Raw genomic sequence first — 19,185 nt, forward strand, 5'->3', positions numbered from 1 at the left:
CAGGCTATTATAATAGAAAAAGAAATGGGACCTGCTTTAATTAGAGGTGACATTGAGGCAGGACTTAAGAAACAGGCAGTGCCTGCAAATAAGGAACATCTTGGCAAAATCCTGAACGAGGCAAACAGGAGGGAGCCACCACGTTGCACAACTTTGGGTGACAACACCCGCCTCTGTTCTGTATGACAGTGTAGCAGACAATGATGCTGTAGCAACTCCCTGGAGTTGGTGCAAATGGTGGCCCTTAGCTTTGTGTATTCTGGTGGCAAGAAAAACGCACCAAAGAGAGGAAATGCCACTGCTCTGGGTTGGGGATGAGAGCATGCTTCCTCCTCAGATGACACACACCCCATGTTATGTCATAGGTGGCCTTGTGACTGTTGAAAGGTAGCCTTGTGTGGTGTTTTAAACCCCAAACAAAACTGACACTCTTAACACTCATGCTAAGTGTCTGCCAGGTTAGGTTTTCCAACAGACAGCATTCCGAGCAGTGCCAGGCTTTGCCCGAAATGCCCTTTCCTTCCTGACACTCACTGATCCCCTGCGCTGAGATTCCATGGTGTCTCCGGGCCCCACTGTGGGCTCCGGTGTTTAGAGTCCTTTTGCCAGGGCAGTGCTGAGGCCAGCCTCGCTTTCTGTGAGCCACATTCTGGTACGAAGTTAGTGACTTGCAAAGGGAATGCAAAGATTGTAAATTCTTGCTTGCTTCTGCTCCCTTTTCAGAGTCGTTTCTCCAAAGTGTGCTCCCAGGATGGCTAATTGGATGAGATGCTCTTCAAAAAAAAAGGAGGATGGGGCGGTTCTCTGATCAAATAAGTTTGGAAAACACTGAGATACTAACATCAAACAGTTTGTAAAGTTAAAAAGAGAAGTGTAAAACTTATCAGAGCCTTGATTACACCAACAAACATTGTGACAGTCCAGGAGGGGCATGGTGTGTGGAACTTTCCAGGTGGGTGCGGCCATGGAACTGACTGCTCCCTTGTTTGCTTTCTCATCGCACCTGCTGACCATCCCTTGAAACTACCTTGGGCTGTGTTGCCTACTCCTATCAGCATCAGGACGAGCAGAGAGGGGGCTAGAAATCAGTAGAGAGACAAACTGCTGGGAAGCTCCCACAGGAAGGACACCTACACACACACACACACACACACACACACACACACACATTTGGGTACTGTGGCTTCTTGCTCAACATGATTAACCAGTGGTCAGCCTTGGAAATTTCCTTTCCAAAGGGAGAATGTGAAATGAGTTTCTCTCACGTCAGAGAGAATGTGTTGAAAGCTGGGAAATTCCTAGCCATAAAAAAGAGAACTTTCACCGTGCTTACTGAAAATCCTCACCGGGCTCGAGTTGTTTTGAACCACAAGTGCTTTGGCTGCTCTGTGGTCTGGAGGGATTGATTCCCCCTTGCAGTGGTCTTCAGAGGACATACTGCTTTTGTGGGGCTCCAGGTTCTGAATTCTTGGCGGCCAGGAACCGTGTGGGCGCACTGGATTAGGAGTCCCGTCACCAGGCTCCAAGAGTCTCGTGTTGCTTGTGCTCGTGAGATCAGCCCACACTGATTTTCTCCTGTGTGGCCAGAGCTGAGTGAAGCAAAGGTTTAAGAGAACTTTTTGAAGAGTCAATCCACTCTCAAGGTAAAGGTGGAAAATCAGAATTTCCTGAACCTATTTAGGTCTCAAAAACAGAAAGCAACCCCCCCCCCACCGCCTTCACATGGGAAGTCCTACTTGGGTGGAGGCTGATTTGCTATCTGACCCCAGAATCACAGGGAGGAGGGAGCCCAAGACGTCACACTGTCCACCTCAGAGCACAATGGCGGTGGGGAGGGGTGTCAGCCACAGGCTCTGGGGCTTTTTTCCATCAGGTAATGAAATGTCTGAACCCGGAGTGTCTTCTTGGGACACATCTTTCTTAACAGAACTGTTACTGCGATCCCATGCAACAGTTAACTTGAGTCTCATCACATCCTGAATGAAATTAACACCAAATACCACCAAGTCATCCCTGCAAACAAACAGGCAGTTGGGGAAATAAAGGGAAAGTGCCCACTGACTCATGTATGACAACCCGTGCACCTTCACGTCCTGGCCCCGTGGCAGGTGAGGGTAGCAGTGATAAGAACGCAGATGGGGTGGAGGATGTGTGGGGACAGGTGCAAAGAGAGTGCTGGAATGTCCTGGCCAGCAGCAGGTGAGGAGAAAACCTGAAAGGAAAAGGAATCAGGGAGAGTTAGAGAATAGGGCAGCCAGGTCATTTGAATTTCTGATAAACATGTGCAATTTCTCAGTATAACTCTGTCTTTATGCAAGATTTGGGACTTGCGATATTTGGGACATACTTACATGAAAACGGTTACTCGTTGTTTATCTGCATTTGAGCTGGGCACCCTCTATTTTAGCTTGCTACCCCTGGCAAGAGAAAGCGACATTTGAGCTGAGCTTTGAGGATGAGCATTAATCTGTCAGGTGGACAAGGGCAAGGGCTGGGGGTGGGATGAGGGACAGACATCCCAGGCTGAAGGAACAGTGTGACCCAAAAGGACAGAAGGGCACCGTACATTCAAGGAGCCGTGAGCAGGGCGGTGGGCTCAGGGCTGACTTAGCCGTTAGGCACAGCAGACGCCATGGCTAGGGGCCACAAGACTTTTAGAGGGCATTTTACTTAAATAACAATGTTAATATTTTTTAAATCAGAAGAAAAATTGAATAGAACAGTATTGAATATATAATAACAAATCCGGTCTTGATTATCATCCTCTTTATGAAACAATGTGGTCATATAATTTTTGATATTTTTGGTGGAGAAGGGGCCCACAAAGGCAAAAGCGCCTGGGATTCACAAAAGTACCACAGCCCTGGGTGCACTGCTAATAACGGACTTGCCGTGGCCTCTGCCTACAGTTTCTCACCCTCTCATCCACCCTGGTCGTGAACATCATAACTAGCACCTGGTAAGAACTTTTTATGTATATTATCTCATTCAGTCTTCACAACCACAAGGACAAAAACCCTCTTCCCACCCTTCGAGTTACATTGGCTTCTCAAGATATTTGCATTTGCATCCCACTCAGGGAAACAAATCTAAGGGCAGGCCAGCAACATTCCAAGAACCATTGACCCCCTTGGAGAAGACAACGTTGAGTCAGGCGACCCTGAGCATACTGGCAGCAAGGAGACAACAATGGAGGGAAGAACTGGTCAGACAGAAGGCGAGAAAGCTAGAGAGAAGATATAAGGCTCCACGAAATGAGAGAGCCAGCAGAGTTGAGCCATGACAAATAAGGATGAGGTTTTTAAACACGTGGAATAGATTACTTGAAGTAGGGAAATTCTTTAAAGTGGTACATGTAAGGGATTTTAACCCACTTCTGGCTATGTGCCTGGGTTTCATTCATTCAATGAATTATTAAGCATCTATCTCCTATCAGGGGAGGATATAAAGATAAAAACATATTAAGATAAAGCCCTCAAGTGGCCCCCAGATCAGAGGGACAGAAATAGATTTTACAAATACATGATGAGGACAATGATAAGGACAACACAGTGCTATGGGAGCTTCAAGGACAGACCATAAATCCAGATGAGTTTGGCAGGTGGGGAAAGGTATCAGGGATCGTAGCTTCCTGGAGGTGGATGCCTCAATGTACTATTAAAGAATGAGTAAGAATTTTCCAGACTGGAATTGGGGGAAAAGAGGGCATTCCACACAGAAGAGACTTGAGAGCTGGTAACAAAGCCAACAAGAATAGAAACAGCCTGGTGTACTTTTGGCTTGGAAGGTGGAGAAGGGTCAAGGCCAGAGCTTTGGAAAGCAGGACTAATGAGACTTCCTGGGCAAGAGAGGGAAGGAAGCAGTGAGACTAGGGGTGGTGAGGGGTGGGGGGACAGAGAGCTCTCCCTCTGTTGGGCTCCAGCTCGGCCTCCACTCTCAGGAAAGGATACTTTGACCTCCATGCCTGACTTCACCCTTTCAGACCCTCTGCCCCCCCAAACCCTGGTCTGAGCCCCATTCTCTCAAAGCCTTGTCTGTACTGCTTTCATTCTCCCATAAAAAGCCCTCCAGAGACAGCCACTTTCCACAGGGGACTCAATGTGACCAAAAAGACTTCCAGACCAACACTTCCCAAACTGGCCAGTTGAACTCTAAGAAAGTATTCATGCATATAAGGGTTTCTTGATTTTAAAAATATGAGGAAATGCTGCATATTTTGGTTCCACCTCAGAAAGAGATAGTACATATTATTAGCATATTAAACAAGGCCCTGAGAAGGCCTGCAAAGGAAAACCTGTATTATTTTGTTTAACCCAGCATTTCACAATCTTATTAGACCAAGGAGCATTTGGTGACACCTCTAATAGAAGTGTTCTGCTGGACACAACTTGGGAAATAGTCCTAGGAACAAAGGGATGATTCTTTAATGGAAGAATTACAGATGTCAGATGGTAAGTTATTTCTGTGCAGGGGGATCTTCCCAGCCCACCATCAGTATAAGGCACTTTTGGCCTAAAGGACCTAACAAATGGCCACCACGTTTTCCTACATGTATCAATTGGACTGACTCAGTAAGCAGCCCAACTCAACCACGTTCTCCTTTCTTCCTGAGCTTGAGCTGAGGTGACCAGCATCCTCCCCTGTCCTCACTCTCCACCCATCTTCTATCCTAACTCCATCTGGCCAACCCTGCCATAGCTCACAATTGCTGGGCTCTAAGATACTTCAAGGGGTTCTAATTCATGCTACACACACCAAATAATTGCAAATTCACCAAATAATTACAAACCCTTCCACTCCTGGTTACTTGTTAAGATTACATATTTGGGTTCCCTTGTGGTTGACTGAGGCCAGTGACTGACCAAAGAGCATGAGCAGAAGTGGCATGTGTTTCTTTTTCTGAGCCTGACATTTAAATGCTGTTATGAGAGGCACCTGGGTGGCTCAGTCGGTTAAGCATCTGACTTGGGATCAGGTCATGATCTCACAGTTCGTGAGTTTGAGCCCCGCATCGGGGTCTGTGCTGACAGTTCAGAGCCTGCAGCCTGCCTTGGATTCTGTGTCTCCTTCTCTCTCCACCTCTCCCCTACTCACATTCTGTCTCTCTCTTAAAAATAAATAAACATTAAAAAATTTTTAATAACAATAAAAACAATAAATCCTGTTATGAGACCGTCAAGAGTCTCTTTCTTTTCCTGTAGGATGGCAACCAGAAGCATTCAAGATGGTGGTTGTTCTGTCAATGTGGGGTAAGTATGATGGACAGAGCCACTCTGCCAACCCACAACAGACATGCGTGGTAAACGAGGAATATCCCATTCTTTTTTGAGCCACTGAGATGTGGAAGTTGTTTGTTACCACAGCATATCTTAGCCTATCCTGACAGAGCAAGCTTTTATCATGATGAGGCATATTGTGGGCCATGAAGAGAAAGAGAGCAGTCAGCAGAGGCAGGAAGAGTAGCCAGTGTAAAAGCTCAAAGGGATAGGGGAGTGGTAGGAAATAAAGTTGAGGCGGTAATCAAGGGCCAGATCATGTAGAATCTTTGGGGGCATTGTAGGGATTTAGGATTTTATCCTGACTCAGGCAGGAAGCCATCAGGAGGTTTTAAGAAGATGGGTGACAGACGGGATCTGGTTTGTGATGTTAAAGGATTGTTCGAGATGCTTTGTGGAGTACAGACCATGGAGGAACAAAAGTAAGATGCAGGGAGACTGGAGAGGTCACTGCAATAATGTACATGGGTTATGGTGGTGACTTGGACCAGGGTCAGCAATGGTGGTGCTGGGAGGACTTGCTTAGGGTCTGGGAGTGAGGGGCCGAGAGAACAGGATTGAAGATGTAATCAGAATGACACCGAGCCTGAAGCCAATGCAGTGGCACCTCTAAGAAGACCAAGCTGTACATGCCTCATGAGGGGGAGGGTTGGAGTGTCATTCTGGACCTTTTCTGCCAGGAAAGTCGCCAAGTAAGAAGAGAGATGCTCCCTCCTGACATCCTAACTTTGTGTAAGGCAAGAGCTAGTGCAGGGGCAGGGCTCTGAGAGAGTCTGCCAGTCCCTGAGGTCTGGAATGCCATTAAAAGTGTGTATGCCAGGCCAGTTGGCTCATGGTCAGGATGAATCTGCCACTGCTCCCTCTGACAATGTTTAGCATAAAATAAAAAATATGGCTTTCAAATGATACCACAAGGAAGATTCTTGAGCAAATATGGCCAAAGCTGCCCTGCAGAATGTTCTCAGAGGCAGGGATTCCATCCACTTCTAGCCTTCTTTTTCCATCTGGTCCTTCCCAGCCTTGCACTGAGGTCCAGCTGGACAATTGCTTTGGCCTCCTCACCTTCCAAACCTTCCCTTTCAACTCCATTCACGGCTTCCAAATTCATCTTCTACACCTCACCCTCCTATTCAAAATTCCTCTCTAGTCAAGTCCCTCAAACTGCCAATCAGAGACCCCACAATTTCTTCCAAACAGATATTTTCTGTAGTTGTTGTCTTTATGTCCCCCAAATCTTCCTTTTTAACTTAACCTCTACCCTTCAGTCACTATGCATGACCTACAGAACTTCAACATACACACTGAGCTTCCTACACTTTCCACAGCTGGCCCCTTGCCCAGGTCTTTCTCTCTGCCGGGAATATGCCGTCTTCTCTTCAGTGCACCAGATTCTCCCCAGCTGGTGTTCATCACCCACTTCACTATGGTCCTGCAGCCAAGCTTCCTATGTGTGGATCATGCTGATGGCATGGGCCCCCTTTCTTGTGTGTATGTGTGCACTAATCTCATGTTCTCTGCTATGTTGAGGGCTCCTTGAGTGCTTGGGCCACATATGGATCATCTTTGAATCCTGAAGAGCCCTGAGCATATGCTCTCACATGGAACAGAAACTCAACTCAAGCTGCCTTAAACAACGAAAGGGAATTGATTATCTCATGCACCTGGAAAGTCCTGAGGTAGATCCGGTGCAGAACAAGCTAGATCCAGGCTATCAATTAACACCATGTGGAAGATCCCCCCCTCAACCACTTCACTGTTTTCCATTGTGTTGGCCTCATTCTCAGACTGTCCTTCCCCCACGTGGTGGCAAAGATGTCCAGTGGAAGTTACAGGCTTAGGTCCCACTCTCTTAGATACCCAGTAGAAAGAGTAGTAAGAGTGAGGTAGGGTTTTCTTGGGGGGAGGGGGCACTTGAGCAGGGGAAGGGGCAGAGGGAGAGGGAGAGAGAGACTCTTAAGCAGGCTCCACGCCCAGCACAGAACCCCACTTGGGGCTTGTTCTCACAACCATGAGATCATGACCTGAGTCAAAATCAAGAGTTGGATGCTTATTGGACTGAGCCACCCAGGTGCCCCATGTAGTGAGTTTCTTACTTGATAATTCCATCAAGGATCTTGGAGGAGATTCTGACTGGCCAACTAGAGCCAGAGCCAGATGCCAATGTGTCAACTGATCACTATAGCCAGAGGGATGGATAACTCTGTCCTGGCCTAGGACATGTGTTTATGTTTGGTGCCAGCTGGTAGGCTGACTTCACTAAACTGTATGGGCTAAGAACATGGGAGGTCAGATGCTGTGAAGGAAATATAGGTGCTGTGACCTGAAGGAGGAATGAGGGATGCTGAGAAGGCAAAAACGACAGATGTCCATGACAGTCATTTTCTGTGATAGCACATTCCAGCAAACAATTTGGCACCTCTTTTTTCAGATTGATTTTGACAACCATCTGCTCAAAGAAATTAAGGTTTCCATCTTGGCTTATGTGCTTGGCCATAACAGCAAGTTCATATGACAATTCAAACAGAACAACAGGGAGTAGGGGGCATTAGTTAGGAAATAACTGGAAGAAATATGAGTATTGGTACTTCAATCTTTTTTACAAAAAAATGGAATATTGGATGGGTGTATGGATGGATGGATGCACAGAGGAAGGAAGGAAGGAAGGAAGGAAGGAAGGAAGGAAGGAAGGAAGGAAGGAACTGTTATATTTATTTGATTGTGCCATTTGTTAGATTAAAACCCTGTTATAATGGGCCCCATTAGAAAGTTCAAAGAAGGTTCAGTTAATAGAAAACCCTATCGCAATGGTTTAAATAGGGGCTTATTTATCTCACACAACTGAGTGTTTACGGATATGTACATGGTGTGTTACAGGAGTAATTTTTGCAGGCAGATCTACCAATGGATATTAAAATTAGTGGGCATATGGTTGAGAAAAGGATACTTATATTATCTCAAAGTATCTATTCCAAGATATTTATTAATTAAAAAGGGACAAATAGTAAATTTACATTGGAGAAACTCAGCAGACACCACCTTAACCAAGTGATCAGGGCTAAGATTACCAGTAATAAGACACACTGATATCATGCTCCCTGATATAAATGAGCAGAATACAACATCACTTCTTTTATTTTTGCCAAAAATGCAAAGCCTCAATCTAGCCTTGAGAAAACATCAAAATCAAATTGAAGAACGTTCTACAAAATAATTGACCAGAAGTGTTCAAAAGTGTCACGTACAAGACAGACAAGTAAAGACAGAAGAATTGTTCCCAGCCTGGGGGAGACTAAGGACATATGACAACTAAATTCAGGTGGGATCTTGGGTTGGATCCTGGAACAGAAAAAAACATTCATAGAAAAACTGGGGAAATCTCTCTTAATAAGACCTGTAGTTTCATTAATAGTATTGTACCAAAGTTAATTCCACAGGTTTCATTATTGCACGCAGTTATGGAAGATGTTAGCATTAGGGGTAGCTGGGTGAAGGATACAAGGGAACTCTCCTCTTATTATTTTGACAACTTTTCTGTCAGTCTAAAATTATTTCAAACTTTAAAGTTAAAAAAGAAAACTGTGTGTTGGTTCTTACTAAACTTATAGACCAGTGGTCACCACAATGCAAAGATTTATAGGATTAGGGCTCAAGTCATACAGATAAGTGATCTTATAGTATGGAGGAAGGAGCACAACTATGGCCTTGATACTTGTGATGTCTCTAGGTTTAGGCAAGTTGTGGCACTTGTGCTAGACCTTGAAAGCATGGGCCAAGCGGTGAAAGGACTTCTATAAGGGACCCCAACTGAGCAAAGATACAGAAGTGTGAATTAATGCACATGGAATGTTCTGAAGGCTGCCCAAACTTCTTCCCAGGCGAAGAAATGGACTTTGGGCTCTCACTTGGAATTAGCATTCCGGAATTTCAGGACATGGGATTGGCTGTAGGACACAGAAAAATTGGGGGGAAAAGACAGCATCTTTGGAGAAAGTGTTTGGAAAAATACATACTGGATATATTTCTGTGTTCAAACACACATTAAAAATAAGAATGAAGTCTGAGACTAAAAGCCAGAGTATACATGTTAGGAGAGAGCTTTTAAGGGCACCACGCTGATTTAGACCAGGATATTGCAGGGTGAATATTCCTTTAGAGGACCAATGAATGATGTGGAGTCTGCTGAGGAGTTGTACTTATCTCAGTCTCATGTCAACCAGACTTCCAAACTTCCTCCAACGTCAGTGTGCACACAGAGCACCCAGGGATCTTGTTAAAATGCAGATTCTGATTCAGTAGTCTGGGGTGGAGCCTAAGATTCTGCATTTCTAACAAGCTCCCAGGTGATGCCAGTGCGGCCAGTCCTCAAACCTTGCTTTGGATAGCAACGATACCGACCACTGGAGATGTCTGAGCTGCAGAAAGACAGCGAAGACAATAGAGAGCTGAAATATGTCCAACACATCTGTGCAGGTTCTGAATACCTTCCTGGCTTTCATGTACAGATAAATAGTCATAAGCAGAGTTAACATGGAAAGCTGAAGAATTTGTCTGAAAAGCCCTATCAGGCAAGTAGCATCAGTTTGAAGAGCAGGTGGTATCTGCCCTCTGGGAACACAGAATCCAGAGGTGAAGCCACGATGCATCTATAACACTGACTATTTTAACCAGTCCATTGAGACCAGCCCTGAACTACAGACAGATGGCACAGGGCCTCTCAGGGGCAGCAGAGAACCAGCCAGGTGAATACTCCCTTACAACAACCTCACTGCCACCAATGCCTCTGGCCTGGTATGGCCTGGCTGTGCAGTACATCCAGCAAGCTGAGCTCTTTCTCATCCCTTCTTCTGTCATCGCATATCAAGTCTCCTTACATACCCTTAACCCTTCTCAGCTCAAACATCCCATTACCCAAGAAAAGACCTTCCAGCCTTCCCACCAAAATGCACCACCATATGCAAAAATTCAGGAGTTGGGAGGTAAGGAAAAGACCCTTTGACCTCTCCGAGGGACTTATACACTGCTCTTCTACAGGATAGAAGTGATTTCTACCTCCTCTACTTATCAGGCAAGTCAGGAACACCATGGGCTTCTTGCCTAAACAATCAGATTCTGTTCTACCAAATGAGCAGAGTAATGAGTGCTTCCTGCCCACATTGTGGTGACCAGAAGACAACCTGTGCCCTCAAGATGTTCCTGGTCAATGGGGAAAGAAGGTCAAGATAACACTGAATCCGGTGCCAAAGGCTGCAGGAACCCAAAGGAGGAATGCCCTATGGACAGTAGGGGCTGGAAAACTGAGAGATACACCCTGAATAAGGGAGTCTGGTGGCTTCCTCCTGAAGCCCCACCTTCTCCATAAAAGACACCTTAGTGTCTACGTCTCCATGTGGACTGTCAAGACCTTTGGCTCATGGAACTTCCCTGCTATTAGGTGCAGACTCTGTAGCAAATCCTGAAAACCAATTCAGTTCAGCCTCACATGGCACACTGTCTCTGCATTCCCCGTAATTGGAGTCTTCCTTACAACTGCCTTGTTTCTCCCCAGGTCTCTAAATCATGGCCCCCAGATCTTCCTAAGCCCCTTTGCTCTGAGTCTTAGTATTCACTCACTGCCCTGGCTTCAGGGCCCCTACCCAGAGCATGAATCCTGCACCCTGTCAGCCCCAGCACTGCCCTACCTCTTCCTCACCATGCTCCCCACTTTCTGAGAAGCTAGGACAAGAATGCCCCCACCCTGTCCCCACCCACCCACCATCGTCCCCAGCATTTGTTTGATCCTCTTCTCATACTGGCTGGTTTGGGGGAACACTTTCCCCTTCTCCACCCAGATCCTAGTATTTTAAGTCTGTGTCCACTGACATCAGCTGGGGATCAACTATTAGATGGTTGTTTTCTATAAACCCAAACTCATCCCTCGGGTATCTGATGGATAACGTTTTTGAGGTTCATCCACATTGTAGCAGATTTCAGAACTTCATCCCTTCTTATGGCTGACTGATATTCCTTTGTATGTATATGCCATAATCTGTCTATTCATCTGTTGATGGACATTTGGGTTGTTGCTGCTTTGGGCTGTTACAAATAATACCACTGTGAACATGTGGGTACAGGTTTCTTTGTGGATGCTTTCATTTCTCTTGCGTATACATGTAGGTATGGAATTGCTGGGTCATGGAGTAAAAGTTGAACTTTGTGAGAAACCACCACCGCAGCTGCACCATTTTACTCTTCCTTCCTACCATTGTCATTATCAATATTATAGCAGCTAATATTTATTGGGTGCACAATGGACCAGACACCATGTTCTAAGACAATAGTATGAAGTTGATACTGAAGGAAACCAGAATATGTCACCCCCAAATGGCCTTCTTTGATATAAAAATTATTTTGAGCTAAAGGCAATTAAGAAGAAACAAACTCAGACAAAACTCCTCTTTTTCTGCCTCAAGGCAATATATAAATTCTCCTTTTACTGGAGACAGGTTCTTATTAGCCCAGAGGTGGCCCCAGAGGAACCTGCAAATAAATCTTACTCCATCAGTTCCCTCCCATATACTTACCTCCCACAGGCTGCCATGATGCCTAACACTGCCTTCCTTTGTCCCGTCATTTCTCCAAAGATTTCCAGTTCTTTGCTGAAGATGCCAGATAAGCCAAATTTCTGAGCCACTGCTTTGAGTTACTTTTTGTTCCATTTTCTCCTGCGTGGTATGTGTTGCACATGTTAATAAACTGTTTGTTTATCTCTTGTTAATCTTTTTTTCCCCTTGTTAATCTTTTTGTTTAAGAATCACAGCTGAGGGGCTCCAAGGTAGCTCAGTCGGTTGAGCACCCAACTCTTGGTTTCAGTTCAGGTCATGATCCCAGGGTCGTGGGATGGCGCCCTGAGTCAGGCTCCATGCTGAGCATGGAGTCTGCCTAAGATATTCTCTCTCTCTCTCTCTCTCTCTCTCTCTCTCTCTCTCTCTCAAATATATAAATAAATAAGAATCACAGCTGAAACCTAAGATGGGTAGAGGTTAAGTTCAGCCTTCCCTACAGTATCATCATCTTCATTTTATGGATGGGAAATTGTAACACAGTGACTTTCCCAAGATCACACAGGTAGGATGTGGTGCAGCCTGCCTTGGAATACTTAGAATGCACGAATCAAGTCCAGAGTAGAGGTAGCACTTGGGGCACAGAGGGAGGGGAGTTATGGGATGGGCCCATAAAGGAAGGGACCCTAAGCTACATCTTGGAAGATGAGTGGGCATCCGCCAGTTTTGGGGAAGAACGTGAGGTCTCAGGGCAGCAGAGAGAACTGAGTGAGCAAAGGCACTGTGCTTTGTGTGCATGAATGTGAGGTGCTGTATCTCCAGCACCTACCTGGTGCCTGGCACAGAGCAGGTACATGGTAACATGTGCTGAGTGAAGATGTTAGAAGGGTGAAGTAAGAGAGAAAGCTGGAGAGCTGGACAGTGTCCAGATCAAAGGGAACTTTGCCCACCTTAGTGAAGAGTATGTACCTTATCGTGTGGGTAATGTGAAGACTTTTGAGGGCAGCATCATAATTATATGTGTGCCACAAAAAGACCACGGCAGCAACAGTGTGGAGTATGGCTCAGAGTAGATCTGTGTAGAGGCAGGGAGCCCAGTTAGGAGGCGACAGCAATAGCCCAGGAGAAGGATGCGGGTGAAGGTCTGAACCAAGGCAATAATGCACAGGATGGGAAGGAGAGAAGACTAGCACGATGAATGGAAAGAAAAAAATAATCTGCAAGCTGGGCAACAGATTGGATTTCAGGACAGAGGGGGAAGGGAGAAGGTGGGATTGTGACTCATTTCTAGGTTGATGTTTGGATGATGGGACTGATGGAGGGTGGGCACTGGTGGGCACAGTAGATGCCAATGCTTGGTGATGCGTTCTCCACATTGGCTGTGTTGTATTTAGTCTGCATAGGGAATAGGAAGGTGATTGGTAGATGGCTGAGTCCCAAGTTCAGGAGAGAAGGAAGGGGATAGAGAATTAAGGGTTGTCAGTACCCAGGTTACCACTGACACCCCTGGCTGGATGAAACGCCAGGGATATGGGCAGAAGCAGGGAAAGAGGGGCATGGAGACACAGCGCCCTGCAAATGGGCTGGACCTACCACTACCACTGTGCCTTCCCCAATCCACTTAGACACTTACAGCTTGGTTCCTTTTTCTCAATAATGAACTAACCTAAGCTAGTCAGAATTCAGTTTTCCAGTCCAGATCCCACCTTCCTTTCTACCCCCTGCCCCCACACATGTAGTTACATCATCACTTGCTTTCTTTTCCTTTACACATAGAAGATATTTCAAGGAGGGGCGCCTGGGTGGCACAGTCAGTTAAGCATCCACCTCTTGATTTTGGCTCAGTTCAAGATCACACAGATCAAGCCCCGCATTGGGTTCTGTGCCGATGGCTTGGAGCCTGTTTGTGACTCTGTATCTCCTTCTCTCGGCCCCTCCCCTGCTTGTGCTCTCTCTCTCTCTCAAAATAAATAAAAACTTAAAAATAAATTAAAAATAAAAGAAGCTATTTCAAGGAATATGTGGGTGCAATTTCTTTGCCATCCTTGGCATCTCATTCATTAACTTGAATTCATCATTTTCAGGCATTGGGGAATATCTGACTACAAGATTCTGTGGAAGAGAGAAAGCTTTCTTTTGCCTAGAAGAAAGGATGTGCCCCTCAAAACGGAATTTGGCGGTAGTGGGAAGAGAGCAGATGCAGATATGGGCAGCGCCCTCGCAAGGAACAGAAGCCCTGGCCTGGGGACTCAGTGCCCCTTGGGCCCTGGTGGCAGGGCTGACTCAGATTCTCTTCCCGAGACAACTAACTGTCTCTCTCTCCCCAGTCAGACATTCGATGCCTCTGACTCTGCTCGGTTCCGTCTGCCTGCTGCAAGGAGGGACCGAGCTGGCTCTGCCAGTGAGGGATTCCAAACCTTGCCATGGTGATTTCGCGCTGGAAATGAACTAATCCATCTTCTGCTTTCATCTCCGTCTTGGGAGCTTGGGGAGGGTGGGTCTGCCCCTGGACTCGCCCTTGATCTGTGGACAAAATGCAGTGACACAGCCTGTGGGCTAAGTCTCAGCCCTTGGACCTGGGAAAGGGCCTTGACTTCTGCCTGCCTGAGAAGCTGCTGGGGAGCAGACAGCCCTCCCCGGAATGACCTGGGCCCAACCCCTTTTTTTTTTTTAACTTGGTCTCTCTACTTTGATCACCTGTCACCTCTTTCTGCAAACACTCCTCCTTGCTCCTGAGTCTGCCATGAAATTTTAATTTAAATGTTAATAATGAAAAACCATTCTCACTTTATATTTCCCAGTTTAACTTAAAAAAATTTTTTTTTCCAACGTTTATTTATTTTGGGGATAGAGAGAGACAGAGCATGAACGGGGGAGGGGCAGAGAGAGAGGGAGACACAGAATTGGAAACAGGCTCCAGGCTCTGAGCCATCAGCCCAGAGCCTGACGCGGGGCTTGAACTCACGGACCGCGAGATCGTGACCTGGCTGAAGTCGGACGCTTAACCGACTGCGCCCCCCAGGCGCCCCCCAGTTTAACTTTTTAAAGGATGGTGTTTTTAGACTTTGACTTTCAGCCTGGGAGAAAGGGTACTCATAAAATAACAGTGTTCACAGCTCAGTTAAGTTCCTTAAAGCACCATTTCTGGATATATTTTGTGAAGTTACAGTTTATAACAACAAAACCTCCAAACGGCTTTAAGAACGAAACCATTTTCAGATTAGCAATCAGATTAACTTATAAACATTTTCCCCTATTTATTTAATGTTCCCCATCCAAATGGAGAATGTAGTTTGTGCAGAAATGTGTTGATGCTGCTGTGGGAAGGGGAGCTTCCGGGGCCCTGCTGGCCCTTGTTTTTCCCCCCATTTCAGCTCCCCTGATTCTCGCCATGAGCAAGCAGACACATGCATGATGGGCATGGCACATGGGGACTCACATAAAACTAGGAGGCAGCCAACAAGACTGTAGCTAAAATATAATCCACATCAGCTGCAAAAGTGATTTCCCCCTACCTTTTTTTTTTTTTAAGTAGGGTTCATGTACAGCATGGAGCCCAGTGTAGGGCTTGAACTCACAAGCCTGAGATCAAGACCTGAGCTGAGATCAAGAGTTGGACACTTAACTGACTGAGCCACCCAGGTGTTCCCCAAAACTGCAACCCCTTTTAACCACAACCCCAGGGCTCATTTTGCCCTTCTGACAACTCCCTATGCCTTTTCTACCCAAAGGTTGGCCTTTTCTGACAGTGTTCTTCTCAACCTTGTTGCTCTAGCATACCTTTGCTATTAGGACAAATAGTATTAATGGAGTGCCTTCTGTTTCCTCCGTACCCTAAAGGCACTACCTCATTCAATCCTGAACAAAGTTAGGAAGAGGCCAGGAGCAACCACATTTTACAGCGAAAATCCTAAAGCTCAGACGGGCACCTGTGTGGCTCAGTTGGTTAAGTGACTCTTGACTTCGGCTCAGGTCATGATCTCCTGGTCAGTCATCTGACACGGCGCCACGCTGGACGTGAAGCCTGCTTAAGATTCTCTTTCTCTCTGCTCCTTTCCCGCTCCCAACCCCCTCTCTCTCAAAACAAAACACCTAAGGCTCAGGGACTTTCCTATCAACCTGGTTAGGGGCACCCAGTTGCTAAGCAGCAGAGCCAGGGTCTAGCCCACGAGAGGCTGACTCCACAGCACAAGCACACTCTTCCCATCTTGCCCTCTGACACTAGGCAGCTTCACCTGAAAGACGGAAAGGTGGGTTACAGATGTCACATCCCCCAAATGAACAAGGAAGAGAACAAAGAAAACTTTTTCTTCGCTTACAGCCGTGGCTCTCTGGCCAATATATATCTTACCAGAAATGGAAGTGCCCAAGTATTTATTTGTAAGAAGTGCAGAGTAGTACAGTAGGAAAAACATTCACCCAAGAACCAGGAGCTCGGGGGCTCAGGCTTTTGCGCTCATAAGTTGGGTTGACCTTGAGTATAGGTGTAAATCAATCACACCCTCTGTTCTTGTTTCTTCCTCTGTCAAGTGAGGGTAAACAGTGCTTACCCTACCGTCTTCTCAAGGCGGCTCTGAGGATCAATGAGGTGATCAAAGCGAAAATTATAAAATGTCCTACAAATCATGTATAAATACACATTTTTGTATGGATGTATTTACGCCTGACAAAAGAACATTTTGGGATCACTGAATGAATTTCTTAGCTCTGTTCTTGGGCATAACGTTCGATTTCTCTTGGCCTCAGTTTCCCCATCTGTAAAATACGGCCATGAGGTTCATTGAACCCTAAACTTCTTTCTAGCTCTGACCTGCAGCAGATTGATGGCTCTTGCTGATTCCTACCATGCTTTCCAACCAGCCCTTGGTGACTAAGAGAACCCAGAGATGGAGTTCCCTTGCCCAGAACCATCTGCTCTCTCAGCCAAGAGGAGGCTGGATATTACACAGCAAAGGTGTCTCCAAAGAAGTTGAACTGCAAAAAAACAGTAGAATTAAGTTCAGAGAGGAATCATAAAGTTTGTCCCCTCCACAGTGTTTATCAATGGACATTATGCACCACATGGTGGGAATAAGACAGGGTTGAAGGAACAGTCCAGATCAGGAGACAGACTTTAAATATTTTCCCAGGCAATTATTTAATTGGAGTTGTGACATAGAATAAGACTGTTGATCAGGAGATTATATAATGGAGCAGAGGGGTCTCAGAAGGATTTCCCAAGGAAGTGGGAGGGTCTCAAAGGAGGGTCTGGATTTGGGAGAGGGTTAAGAAGAGGTTAAAGGATGTTCCACACAGAAGGAACATCCGGTGCAAAGGTCTTTCAAGGAGGAAAGTTCTTGATATATTTGAGTTGCTGAAAATAAGTTGATTTGGCTGTAATGCTGGTAATGGTGGGGAGAGTGGCATGGTTCCAGATACGGACAGGCACAGATCATTCAGGGTCTTAGAGCTCAAGATGAGAAATTTGGGCTTTATCCTAAGATCACAGAGATGCCACTGGAAGGTTTTAAGCTAGAGGATATTTTCCAAGCAATTGTCCATAAAGGAAGTGGCAAGTCTACTAGAGGGGTGTAGGAGCAGGTACACCCAAACCAGTCAAGAGGTTGGTGCAGTGGTCAAAGCCAAGAGTGGACAGTGGTTGGGATAGGATGGTGGCCACAGAGGTAGAGAACTGGAGAAGGAGCTGAGAGATACTTAAGAGGTGGAATGCTTGGGATGTGATCATTGATTGAGGGTAGTGGGAGAGATACAGGGGGGTAATTTATATATACTATACATTCTAATCCACTGGGGCTGCTGGGACCATGAACTCCAATTTCCAGATAAAGAAGGTCTCTGAGAGGCTGAGGGACTTGCCCAGATTGAAGAGCTGAAAAATTAGGTTCCCAGAACTCTCAGCTCTTACGTCATAATTATTTCAGGTAGGTAAAGGCTCTTGTCCCAAGTGACTCATTCTAGGTGCTATCATTACTTCACAGAAAACTCAATGAAGGTCTGACTTCATGTGTACTGAATTCCAACCACACCACGGCAAAGGCCATATGATGAGAAGGGACCAGAGTGAGCAAGTGACATCATGGGCCAAATAGAGCCACTACTCAAACGTGCACCGCAGGCTCCCTACACAATCCCTAATTATAGTTCCTGAGGAAGTGCTGTACAATAACACACTGTACAGAAGCCAATGGATCATTGTCAGTGGGCCAGACGGTCTTTTTAATCTGGGTTGATATTTGGAAGATAATGTGCAACAAGCTCAATGAGGTTTTTGTGGTGGGCTTTTGGCTGAACAGGTCATAAATCTTTCACGTTCCAGAGAAAGGCCTGTCCAGCTTGTGAGTGAACAGGCTCTTCTAAACTTTGGAATTAAAAGTATGCCTGACCTTAAAGCCTTCTCTGCTCATGTCCCAAAGAAAGGGAACACAAAGAGGTCACAAAGTTCACGTAAATATGTGTGTATCCTACACGCAACGCGACGTTCACCTACCGCTGCTTCTCCAGCTGCATTGACCCAACGTGGTCTGGCCAAGACAAACAGGGATTTCGTTCCAACTCTTCTGGGTTTAATGACGATAGTTGAGTAACTTCCCTGAAGTCCCCAAACCATAAGAGGCAGGGTCTGGAAACTGCGTGTCTCCAAGCTGAGGGTCATACTGTCTCATAACCACTCTGAGCCTCTGGTTCCTTGTGCACATTGAGATGGTCTCTGCCTTGCAGCTCAGCTGTGACTGTCAATACCTGGAAAGTGTCTCACACAGGGCGTGGATCGTGGCAAAAGTTCAGCAAATGATCTCTACTAATTCCAGGATGGTGGCAAGAGAGTACATGAAACATTCAAAATGGAATTAAAATGAATGTAAATTATACAAATAATACACTCTGATTTACCCAGAATGACGGAGACTGACATTTGAGCATCGCATGTACATCGGAGCTGTTATTTAACATAAAGTAATAACACATTTCCCATTCAGCAGCTAAAATTTGACTGGGAATATTTGCTTCACTGTGCTCCCCCTGTGTGACTCATTCATTCATGATTCCCCAAGTCCTTTAAGGTCTTGCTATGCTTGTGATCCTTGAAAGCAGCACAGTTTTGGAAAATGCACATAATGATGCCAATGCTGTTTCCCGCCTAGGCTGGATTTTGCCTTCCGTTAGTTGATAAACATATATTACTCTTACTGGATTTATTTGCGCCAGATACAGTGCTAGATGCTGGCTCTGCAAACAAATGGAAAGTATGGTCACTGGCATCGCGTAGTTTCCGTTCTAGTGGGGCGGAAGGCCTGGGAGCCCCAGGTCAGATGTGGCGTACTAAGAGCTACAAAAGCAGTAAATTCCATCTGTGGGAATTCATAACTGAACCC

Source organism: Prionailurus bengalensis, chromosome A1 (genome assembly GCF_016509475.1).
Source record: "Prionailurus bengalensis isolate Pbe53 chromosome A1, Fcat_Pben_1.1_paternal_pri, whole genome shotgun sequence".
NCBI classification, from domain to species: domain Eukaryota; kingdom Metazoa; phylum Chordata; class Mammalia; order Carnivora; family Felidae; genus Prionailurus; species Prionailurus bengalensis.